This window comes from Ambystoma mexicanum, chromosome 6q, assembly GCF_040938575.1.
Source record: "Ambystoma mexicanum isolate Mex_15411 chromosome 6q, UKY_AmexF1_1, whole genome shotgun sequence".
Taxonomy (NCBI): Eukaryota; Metazoa; Chordata; class Amphibia; order Caudata; family Ambystomatidae; genus Ambystoma; species Ambystoma mexicanum.
This window is the reverse complement of record NC_090937.1, coordinates 1,209,992,081-1,210,004,332: the sequence shown is the minus strand read 5'-3', so window position 1 is coordinate 1,210,004,332 and position 12,252 is coordinate 1,209,992,081.

Genomic DNA, 12,252 nt, shown 5'->3' with positions numbered 1-12,252 from the left:
ATGGCCTTGATTTCCATGTCTTTAAGATCATCCCTGGTAAGTGGTGCGGCGGGGGGGCACTTCCGGTGGCCATATTGTAGTGCGTGTCGCCAGGCACAGCTCCTAGTGTTGGTTGAGGCCTACAGAAACGCTGGAGGGATAGGATTGCGTGGGTAAGTGCTTGTTGCTGTTGCTCAGGGGTGCCTATCAATGGTTGCTCCAGGTTTCCGGTCCCCTGGGTTCCAATAGTTTGGTGCAGACTTCCAGGCTTCCCTGTCTGTACCCCTGGGACCTCGTTCCAGACTCCTTTGTTTTGTTTTGCCCTGGAGGGGCCACACTGCAAGCCCAGAGTTCTTAAGCGATTCCCCAGATGAGGTCTGGGGCCCAGTTTCTGTTGGGGCCTCCCGTGTTGAGCCTTCTGCTTCTGGCCTTAGGCTCCCTCCGTGTTCTCTGTCTCTCCCTGGCGTGGGTGGGCTGGATTGCGTGGCTCGGAGCTCCACCGAGGACTGGGATGGCGGGGCACCTGCTGCCTGCTTATTTTCTGCGCCTGCTTCAGTCTCCAGAGGGGTTCCCGGGCTCTGCGCTGAAATGGGTCGGGGTCCCGTTTATTGGCACCCCGGGATTCGATGTGGAAGCCTCAGAGGGCCGCTATTTTATCCCCATCCATGCCTCCGGAGTCCATGAGCTGCCCTCCAACGTTGGGACCCATGCACACCGAAAAAGAGGGTCTGAGAGAGTTCTTGGGCCCCCGCTCCCTCCAGCGTGTCTCGGAGCGTTTATATATGCCAGGTTTGGGGGGGGAGCCTGGCTCGTGATTTGGCTTCCTCTGGGCCTCCTCATTCCCCTGCGACCTCCTCACCTTTCTTCTGGATCCTTCCGAGGCGAGGTGGCATTGGGCCGTGTGCTGCGAGGCCCCTGTGTGCTTTGAGGCCCCCAGCCACCGCCCGTCGTCTGCCTCCCCACTCCGCAACAAGATGGTTTCAAGCCCTCTCTCTGCCCCACGGCACCGAGGGGTCCCCCGGGAAGGCCTCTCTCACCAACGAAGCATGGGGGGCACCTCCTTTGCCTTTGTTCAGGGGGAACTCTCTTTCTCCTGTAGTCGGGTCTCGCTCTCGTGGTTTACTTCTCCTACAGGCACCGGGCTACGTGCGCCTCCGATGGGTCAGCGGAAGGCCTCTGGGCTACGATGGAGCCCGCGGGGTACCCTGTTCCACTCTTGGGTCTTCTAGTTGTGGGTTTTTTAAATCTCCACAGTGACTTCCCCTTTGAATTTTCCCCTGGCCTGGCTATATTCCAGGATAACAAGCTAGCTACCAAAGGGGCTGCTTTAGATAACATGTGTACCCCCTAATCTCAGGACCCGCCCCCCCACACAAAGCTCCCAGTCGACTGGGCTGGGCTGGTCAGCCGTACGTCAATCCAGATCTTCACAGGAGGTTAGGGCCTCATACCGATTAGCTAGCTCAACCCCAATAGTATGCGCCTCTCCCTTCTGTGGGGTCAATATTTCTAAATTAGGGTTGGACCTCCAACCCAAGGGTAATCTGTGGCCAAGAGGTGGATACAAAGGCCCCTGTGCGTGGGGTAACTCTGTGCTTCCCTCCTCCTAACAAATTTGCTCAAGCGGTTCCCTGAATCAGCCACCCTCCCTGTACAACCGTAAAACAAATCCTGAGAGACAGGCCTACTATGGAGACTGTAGCTGTTTGGTTTTAGGCCTCTGGATAAATTAGAGTTGACCAAATAACAAACCATCGTTGCATCCGAGAAGGAAACCACTATGCAGTGCCCCTTCATACATTTGGGTTTTTGGCCTACCCTTCCTACCCTTCTTGCCATTAATATAAGGCTTGGGTCAATGCTCGGTCCATTCAGGTTGGTGTTGATCCAATAGGTCGTTTTATTCATTAGTGAAATAGTTAATTCAAACCCACACTTAGGGAGCCCCGGTACACCCATGATAATCCCCATAAGAGGGGCTGATGCAGGCAGTAAATTCAAAATGCTCTTCTACAGCCCTTCTATATGCATGTTAGCCCCAGTGTCCCCTATGAAAGTCCTAAAGCTTAAGTCGGACCTCCCAGTGCCCGTAAAATTTGAATTAACAGTTACCGAGCTTAACTGTGTGGTTACTGCCTTATCCTTTGCCGGCAACACCAGCCCGCCAACCTCAGTGACCGGGCCAGGACGGTCACCCCTCAACCCCCCGATCCCCGATAGTATCTTACCGACTTTGGCCCAACCCCAACCGTACTTATTTCTGCCACTCTTTTTGTTAGAACTCTGAGTCATCCAGGATAGCCAGTTGTGTTCATTACCCCAGACTTAAACATCTGCAATGACTCTAGGATGGTCTAAAGGGGCCTGAGCTTTACATCTAGAAGTGATTCCAGCCAAAGCTTATCCTCCTCCCCCCTGTAGGAGAAATTTAGATCCTGTCTCAGTTCCCTCTCCGGGCTCCCACCCATATGGCTATTCACCAATTGATCCGTTACTACACACCCTCACTGTTAAGACACGTAATGATGGGTCCGCACTGTGCAAAAGTTATAATTAACTCTTTATTGAGTTAGTAACAGCAACGACCCCCAGCCAGGGGAAATCTTCGCAACTGACCTAGTGGAATGTGGAGTCCCCCAGATCCTGAGACTCCACATTCCAAGAGGTGATGTCAGTGAACATATTATGACAACAGTAACCAAGTTATGGATGAGATGTATTGCACACACAAGCCCATCAATACATAGACATTTAAATATAATAACTTCTAATATGACAAACTGTAACCTCTAACACTCACCATTCGGTGCCCCATTCCTAGTCTCACCCCCTCCCCTTCCACTTCTACTTTCTTATCTGCCTCCATACCAGGGTGCAGAGGATCCTGAGGTATACACACCCCAAGCAACTGATCCTGTAGAGCCATTGCCTGAACCACTGTGCCCCCTAAGGCCCCCATCCCCTCAATACAACTATTTTTTCAGTGGTGCAACCTTTGGGATTCCCTCCTGAACCTGAAATGGCATCCCATGTTGCTTTTCCAGTAACAGTAACGCAATTCACTATTTTGCTGGCCATGTCTTCCAAATACGAATCAAGGGAGTGTTGCAAAAGATGGGGCTTAACCTTGGCAAGTTCCTGGGCCGTTTTAATTTGTTTCGTTTTTTTGCCCTTTCTGTCAGTGCCCCCGGTCTCTGATCATCCCTTGCTTATGGTGGAAATGCACCTAAGAACAGTAAAATTGACCCAATTTTAAAATTGGTTAAAAAGAGTAAACAGACCACTAAAACGTCAATGTCTAAATGGTGACTATGCAGTGGGACCTTCTGGCATGCGCCAGAGCATAAGAAACGAATGGTAATGGGTTGTTGGCCACAGAGGACCACAACCATTTGCGGGACAAATACAGCCACCCGCCACCCTGGATTGATAGCTTAGTAAGGACTGTTCGGCTCCAAAGGCAGCCACAACACCCACGGTCACAGATGGCCACCGGCATCCAGTCCTCAGGAAAAACCTCCAGAGACCCAGAGAGGGGGGACAGGGAATGCCCGATGGCTCAAGGAGCAGCCTTAGTCTGTCTGTATCCCCCTAACCCCACTCTCATAAACACAAAACTTGAAACAGTCAGAGGCATTGGAGAGCGATAGATTTCAGAGGCAAATCAATAGTCAACCAGTAGCACGGGAGGGATTCTAGCTTGGCACACTCCTCCTTATCCAATTGCCGGAATAAGTAAATAGCCACTCAGTTGTCTGGACATAGAGTAGCAGGCAAAAGTGGAGGGCAGTACAAATATATTTAGGTACAGTTTTTCAACAGTATTGCTTTGACTTTCCCACTTTCGGGTTACAGGTTTTCCGCACTCCACTATCATGCGGAAGTACCAAAGTGCAGAGGGGTGAGGAAACTTGGGTTACCAACGGAGGTCGGCCAATGACTTATTTGCAGACCTTAGTGACTGGAGTAACCCCCTCCATGCCGCTCCACCACGAACCACGAACAACCACTTGTGCCTCCACTTCACCTCTGTGCAGCACTCCGCACTCGTGTTAGGGTTAAATGCTCCTCCTCCTCCACCTCACATGAGCATAGGCAGCAAAAACAGACTGGAAAGGCTGGCAGTCACCCACCAATAATCACTTGCTCCTTGACTTGACTTCACCTCCGCGCCACGCTCCGCACTTGTGTTAGGGTTAAATTCTCCTCCTCCTCCACCTCACGTGAGCATAGGCAGCAAAAACAGCAGTAAATGTGCTAATCATCTTCATACCCAAGGCTGGAGATTTCAACACTATTTTAAGCACCTCTCTAGGTAGATCCAGCAGAGTTGCTAGAGCTCTTTCATTCTCTGCACAGGAAATTCACAAGGGCATGTATGATTTTGAGCTTTTAGACCTGTGGAGGACACTCCATCCAAGTGATAGGGAATATTCATATTACTCTTCAGTCCATGAAATGCAGTCACGGATTGAATGTATCTTAATCGGGACGGGGCTGTTACATAGGTCTTGAGAGTGCATTCTGCTCCTCAGGACTCTATCAGAACACCCCCGCTTATTGTGGGCATTTCTTCTTGAGGAGAATGCGATTGAGCAACGTCTCTGGCATTTTAAATTGCATGCACTGTCGGATGTAGCATTTAAAAGTGACATCAACGTGGTCATTAACACCTTTTTTTAAACTAATATCGGCTTGGTCCCCCTGAATATTTACTATCTGGGACACAGTAAAGGTTTATCTTCATGCTGCATAGGCATAGAGAATCGAGTCCATAAGGCCATAAGGAAGAGTTTGACGGAACTCAAGGTAGAGATCAGACAACTTGAGATTGAAATGGATCAGGTCCAGCAATACAATCCTGCTTCCATCCATAAAAGTTCAACTGGACCAATTCCGCTCACTGGCAGATCAGGAGGTGAAATTAGTTTCTGCCCAGACACAGACCCGAAATATGGAGAGGACGGAAGACCTGCCGCTTACTAGCCTTACTGTTGTGTTCTGAAAGAGCCATCACCTCTTTTGTTTTGCTGTAGTCGCCCCGAGTGGGACGGGTATGCCCAGACATGGGTCCCATGACTGCTGGGCCGAGAGACCCAAGCTACTCCTCACTGATGAGGCCTAACAAGACCAAAACATGTTTGTGGATGCTTGTGGTCTCGTGCAGAAGGGATGTGACCTAGTAGTTCAGGCTAGACTGCCCCTTTTGCGGTAGGACCAAGCCTGATTTGCATATGGTCTTTCCCCTTTTGTAATGGCTTGGCAGGCAAAGAACAATGGCCTGGAGGGTTGCCTAGAGCAATACCAGTAGTTAAGATTAATTCTAACCCTTCCAGCCATCACCCCTTTTGTTTTGCATTCTGAACAGGGGCCTACCAACATAGCGACCATATTGAACGATGAAGGGACACTTATGTCAGAACTGAGTGATAGTGTTTCATACTTTTAGCAAGATACTGTATGCTAGGAAGCATACACAATTCCCTATGGAACTCAAAGCAAACCTATGCCATATGCCAATGCGTAAGTTAAATCAGAGCACCCTATACTCTTAAATGCCCCAATCACGGAAAAGGATATAATGAATGCCATTGCAGCGCTACCCACCTCAAATGTCCTGGTGTCGGATGGTTTAAAGGCTGTATTTTTTTAACGAATTTAGTCCTAAAGTGTCCATGCACTTGTTGAAAGTCTGGCAAGAAGCTTTCCAGCAAGGCTCCCTCCCTCCTTCTATGGTGAAGCCATGATTACGCTAATCCTGAAGCCCAGGAAACACCCCACTAATTGTACCTCCTATAGACCCATAGCACTACGTGTGGTGGCATATATCTAGTTGGCAGATATGAACTCTTGTCAGGAAGTTCTGTGGATGAGGGGGCAGATAGAAAAAGGGGGATGGCGGTGTAAGGAACTCCTGGTGGCAACAGTAAAGACAGACACAAGTGATCACAGTTCAAGGGTATTTATTAGACTGTATGCAGGTTGGAAAAACGCCTAATTTAAACCTAAATCTAAGATAGCAGCAAGCGTCGACCATCAAACGAAAATAAGGCAGTCCTAGTGGCATTGTGTCAAATGAAAAAGGGCCTATACTAAGAAACCTATTGCCAAGCCTTCCAACTAATCGAAAAAGGGTGTGGGATAGTTTTCAAAAAAAGAAAAAAGTGTTCACAAATAATATGTCAGGATATGGTAGCCTGGGTCTTCCTTGCCCACGTTTTGAGCACGGGTTAAGGTGGGGTCTTGGAGCACAGCACAGTCTCGAGCTCTCCCAGCATGAGACGACAGTTCTGTTTTAGCTTATCAGGAGCCTCGATGGCCAAGTCTCTTATCTTCAAAAAGTCTCTTGCCTTCTAGGGTGAGTAAAATAACAAACACAAAGTTCCTTTTCAGGTACCAATCGCATTCCACAAATCATATATACAGTCCCCTTTCAGTGGTTTTTGGGTGATGACTTCCACCCCGGAAACCCCCTCTTCTGGGCTTGGATCCTAAAACAGTTCCTATCGATATCAAGGCCTTCAGTGGTTGAGTCTCCTGTTTCCGAGGGCCTGATAGGTTTACAAAAATGACCAACAAATGCAAAGTTCTGTTCTACGTATTCCTCAGGGGATGGCTTCACCCCTGGGTCCCCCTCTTCCGGGCGCAGACCCCTCGTTGCTTTCCGTCTCCCTCCACTGGGTTCACTATGGCTTATTTTTCGGGTGATGGCTTCACCCCTGGGTCCCGCTCTTCAGGGCGCAGACCTCTCTTTGCTTTCAGCCTCCCTCCACCGGGTACACTATGGCTTTCTCTTGGTTCCCAAATCTTAATGTCTTTTCTAACAGTTCATAGTGGACATCTCTCTACCAGGTTCACGTTTGTCAAAGCACTGTTTTTTGGGACTTTAGACTTTTTCCCCTCTTAGTCAGCATCACTCTTCCAGGTTCACTCTGTCCAACTTCACATTCACATTTACTTTCAATGTTTGCAGGATTTCCCCAGCATGGGGTCTGGCATGGATTCACATGCTCATGAATATTCCCCGTTGTCAGGCTGGAAATCCTCGGTAAAGAAAAAATCAGTTTCAGTTTCGTTTCTGAACTGTCTTTCTACTAGTAACCAATCACTGGTCTCTGGGTCATACTGCCCCCAACCAATGACTGCCCTCTACCTAAGCCCCTCCTCTGGCAGCCATCTTCAGATTTTTACCGCACCTTCAAGAGTCCTCGTGCTATAGCTCTTGAGCTTTTACTGCATTTTGCGATTTTTCAAAGAGTTTACTTCCGATCAACGGGGACCCGTTTCGGAATTTTCTACGCCCCTTAAGGGCGAATTTCTGTTGAGTTTTCACTTCTCGGAGGATTCCGGAAGACCTTTGAGGCCTACGCCGCGTGGTCATGGCCCAGGGCAAGGGAAACACGACTCCAGGACCCAAGCTGTTCAGAAGCTGCCCTGGATGCGGACTACAGAATGTCTTCAAGGAAGATGAGCACTCCCGGTGCGTCTACTGCCTTCACAACCACAAATCGCACGTGGAGAAGGACTGTGCGTTTTGTAAGAACATGTCGGAACGGACAATGAGGGATCGTCGTACCCGACTTGCCAACTACCTGGAGGGGAAAGCCCCGGTCGAACCAGACGGCGACAGCCGAGGGGGAGCGAGGCAGCGATCCTCCCCACAAGGTGAAGGCCTCAGGCGCTTCCAAAGTCACGAAGGCCCTGATTCACCCGGCTAAGGCCTCGATCGAAGGAGTCGTGGCGACCCTGGCGAAGCCTGTGGAGGCTAACCCAGTAGAGACGACATCCAGGCCTAGAGTTTCCCTGCCACCCCGGAGGGAATCCTCTTTTCAGCCTATCAATAAGACCCCTGTGAAACCCCGGGTGGAGAAAGAGGGGGGGGCACGGTAGCCATAACGGACACAGATACCACCTCTGAAGATGAGCTGGCTGGCATCGCAAAGATCCTGGACAAGAGGTTCGAGGAAGTCCAGTCCTACGGGAGGGATCCCGACGAGGCAGACGTAGAAAGCGACGGTGGAGCCGACGAGGAGCCGCGGACTGTGGAGAAGACGGAGGACCCTACTCCCCAGCCGTCGCTCCCGTCGCAACTGGTGCCTATGCCACAGGACAACTCAGGAGCAATCTTGATGGCTATCCAGGCCCTGTGTACGGAGATAAGGACAAGATTGCCCTTAACCCCAGTGGATGATCCAGCAGCACCTGGACCGTCGGGAAGCCCACTGAACAAGCAGAGGTGAATCCATCCTCCCCCTCCTTTCCAGCCTTTACCTCCTTTCCCTCCACCGAGGGATGAGACTGGAACGGAGACAGTGACGACGGGGACGGACGACGATGGTGGTGACGACGGGACGGATCTCCCATCACCTCCTGCCTGGGCCTCCCCTCTTACGAAATTGGCTCTTTCCACGCCATGATCGCCAGGCCTTCGGAGCTCTTCCAACTTTGTACCGAAGAACAGAAGAAGGAGGGCTTCCTCTTCCAGCGACGGGAGGCCAAGAGGAAGACCGTCCTCTCAGTACCGTTACTAGATGACATCTGGGACGAAGGACTGTCGCTACTCAAGAACCCGTCCACGGCTCCTGCGAAGAGGGACCGTTGTGAGAAGAAGTACCGGGTCCCAGATTCCACCCGATGTGCCTCAGAGCTCAGCCGTCCCAGTATTCGGTGGTCTGCGCAGCGGCAAAGAAGAAATCGGCAGGGGCGACGGGATCAGCTTCCACTTCCCCACCGGACGGCGAGGGGAAGAAGCTGGACGCCATCGGGCGACGAGTCATCTCGTCGGCGACGACCATCAAAGTGGCCAACGCCCTCGCGATCGCGGTGCGCTACAACAGGGAGCTGTGGTTCAAGATCGCTTCCCTCCTGAACTTCCTCCCAGACGACAAGAGGGCAGAAGCCCTTGAACTCCTGCAGAAAGGTGAGGTGGCTTCGGACAATGGCATCCCGGTGGCCACGGACATCACCGACACCGGCTTTCGCCAGATGGGCAACAGCGTTTGCCTTCGTCTGCGCGGTTGGCTTAAGGCCACCGATTTCCATCAGAACATGCAGACCAGGGTACTGGACATGGCCTTCGACGGGAACAACCTGTTCGGCAAGGCAGTGGACGAGTCACTGCAGGCCATCAAGATGGACACCGAGACGGCCCGGGCCTTGGGTTCTCTCCAACAACGACGGCCACCCTTTCGGACCTCCGGAGGCAAGTCTCAAGGGGCCTCCAAAGGATTTGGTGGCGGTTCCTCGTCGTACCGCCAAGCGGCCCATTCATCGTCACAGGAGGCCTACAGAGGCCGTGGCAAGGCCGGAGGACATCGTCGTCGCCAGGGAGGCCAAGACGCCAAGGCCTTGGCGAAGCAGGATTGAACCGGCCACGGCATCGGGCCCCCATCGAAGCACCCCAGTGGAAGGCCGGCTGGTGAAATTCGTCAGCGTGTGGGAGTCCATCTCCACCGACCGTTGGGTGCTGGACGCGCTGGGCCGCGGGCACACTCTGGAATTCCAAAGAAAGTGTCCCCGTCTACCACCTGTGGCCAGGAAGGAAAACCACATCCCACAGCTACTTCGGAGGTACAAGCAATGCTGAAAAAGGGCGCGATAGAACTTGTCCCGAAGAGGCTCCAGGGGCTCCGGAGTGTACTCGCGGTACTTCCTCGCCCGAAAGAAGACCAGCGGTTGGCGACCCCTCCTGGACCTTTGTCGTCTAAACAAATGCATCAAGTCCAAGAAATTCCGGATGGTCACCCTCCAGCACGTGTTGGGACAGCTGGAGGAAGGCGACTTCCTATCGTCGCTGGACTTGGAGGATGCCTACTTCCACATCCCCATTCTCAAAGGCCATCGAAAGTTCCTACGATTCGTGGTCTAAGGACGACACTATCAGTGCAAGGCCCTTCCCTTCGGATTGAAGTCAGCACCCAGGGTCTTCACCAAGTGCCTGGCACCGGTGGTGGTGGCGCGGCTGCTCCTGCAGGGGATCCACATTTACCCCTACCTGGACGATTGGCTCATCCGAAGCAAAGTCAAGGAAACTCACCGTCGATCACACAGCGAAGACCGTCCAACTGCTCACGGATCTGGAATTCTTCGCAAAACCCCACTTGTTACTGTCGCAAGACGCCCTGTTCCTGGGAGCCAGACTCGACACAGTGGCACGATTGGCTTTGCGGTCGGAGGAAAGGACGAAGGCCATCTTCGGCAAGGTACAACGGCTGTTGACCATGGACGTGGCTAGGGTGAGGTCCATCAAGTCCCTACTCGGCATGATGTCATCGTGCATTTACTGCATGCGCCTATGCAGGTTGCTGATGCGACCACTGCAGGAGTTCCTCGACGCCTTTTGGATGCAAGTGGCAGGCAGCTTCAAAGACAGGATCTCACTCAGTGAGACTTTCCGCCAAGCGATCCGGTGGTGGGGCACCTGCGCGCATCTAGCGGCGGGCATGGACTTCCAGACCCAGCACATCAGGAAACGGTGACGACGGACGCCTGGAAGGATGGGGAGCGCACACCGGAGATCTCCACGCAAGAGGCCTTTGGCTCCCGGAGGAGAGGTCACTACAAATCAACGTCCTGGAGCTCCAAGCCATGTTCTGGGCCCTCAGGTTGTTCCTTCCGTCCCTCAAGGGCAAGGTGGTAAGGGTCTTCACCGACAACACCACCACAATGTTCTACATCAGGAAGCAGGATCTGTAGCACTGGTCCATTGCCCAAGGGATGCTTCTGGTACCTTTCCATCTGGCAGGAATAAAGAAAACCATTGCCGACTCACTCAGCAGGGAGCTGCGCTCGTGCCACTAGTGGGAGCTTCGGCAGGATCAAGTGGATCTCCTATTCCGACGATGGGGCAATCCCCAGATCGACCTATTCGCGACGGTGACGAATGCCAAGTGCCAGAGGTTCGCCAGCAGGTTTCCCCAGCCGGGGAGCATGGGCGATGCCTTCTCATTCCCCTGGGACGGCCTGTTCCTGTATGCGTTCCCTCTGTTGCCGTTGCTGCTGCGACTCAGTCAACTCAGACGGTCCCGGTGCAGGATGATCCTCGTCGCACCGGCGTGGCCGAGGCAGATCTGGTTCCCGGATTTTCTGGACATGTCAGCGTCCCCCTGGTCAAACTTCCGGCGGACGCGGATCTTCTCGCCAGGGAAGGAGGCGCCATCCTCCATCACGACCCAGGATCGCTGAACCTGCAGGCCTGGCTCCTGCAGCACTAGAGTTCGGAGGGTACAATAACCCGGCGGACTGCAAGGAGGTGCTTGCTTGCAAAGGCCAGGGCGTCCTCGACTCTCAAGTGCTATGGACACAAATGGAAGAGGTTCTCTGTCTGGTGCCGTGCACAGAAGATTAACCCTCTGCGGATCACGGCCCCTCAAGTGCTGCCGTACCTACTATCGCTGGCCAAGGCGGGGCTGGCACATACCTCCATCAAGATCCATCTCGCGGCTATCTCCCGCTACACCAGAACTTCGGGCGGTCATCTCTGTGGTCTCATCGCCTGGTGAAGGAGTTCATGAAAGGACTGTTCCGGTCGTTCCTGCCGGTGAGGCCCCGGCCCCGGCGTGGGAGCTCAACGTGGTGCTGACCAGGCTCATGGGGCCGCCATTCGAGCCTCTGCATTTGGCACCGTTGAAGTTCCTGTCGTGGAAGACAGTGTTTCTTGTGACCATCACCTCTGCACGACGAGTGGGAGAGATCCAGGCCCTCTCCTTTAAACCTCCATACCTGACATTCCACGAGATGAGGGTAGTGCTGAGGATGCACCCCTCCTTCATGCCCAAGGTGCCGTCGGACTTCCATCTCAACGAGCCTTTGGTGTTACCTGTTTTCTTCCCGTTGCCTTTGTCGCCGGCTGAGAGGACTTTGCACTCGCTGGTTGTGGCTAGAGTGCTGAAGTTCTACGTGGACCGCATGAAGAGTCTTTGGAAGACATCACAGCTGTTTGTGAACTTTGGACCTATGAACCAAGGGAAGGCTCTCTCGAAGGATTCCATTTCCAGATGGCTCTCCGGCTGCTTCATGCACTGCATCATGCTCTGTCACCGGTTGGCAAACCGACCGTTACCTGGCAGTCCGAGAGCCCATTCAACCAGAGCGATTGTTGCTACCATGGCGTTCCTGTCTGGTGTGTCCCTGCTGGACATCTGCAGGGCTGCTACGTAGAGGTTGATGCACACCTTCCCAAGATTCTACTGCGTCGACCGGGATTCCAGGGAGGAGTCCAGAGTCGGCCAGGCAGTGCTGTGCAACCTGTTCGCCTGAAGGTGAGCCTGGTGA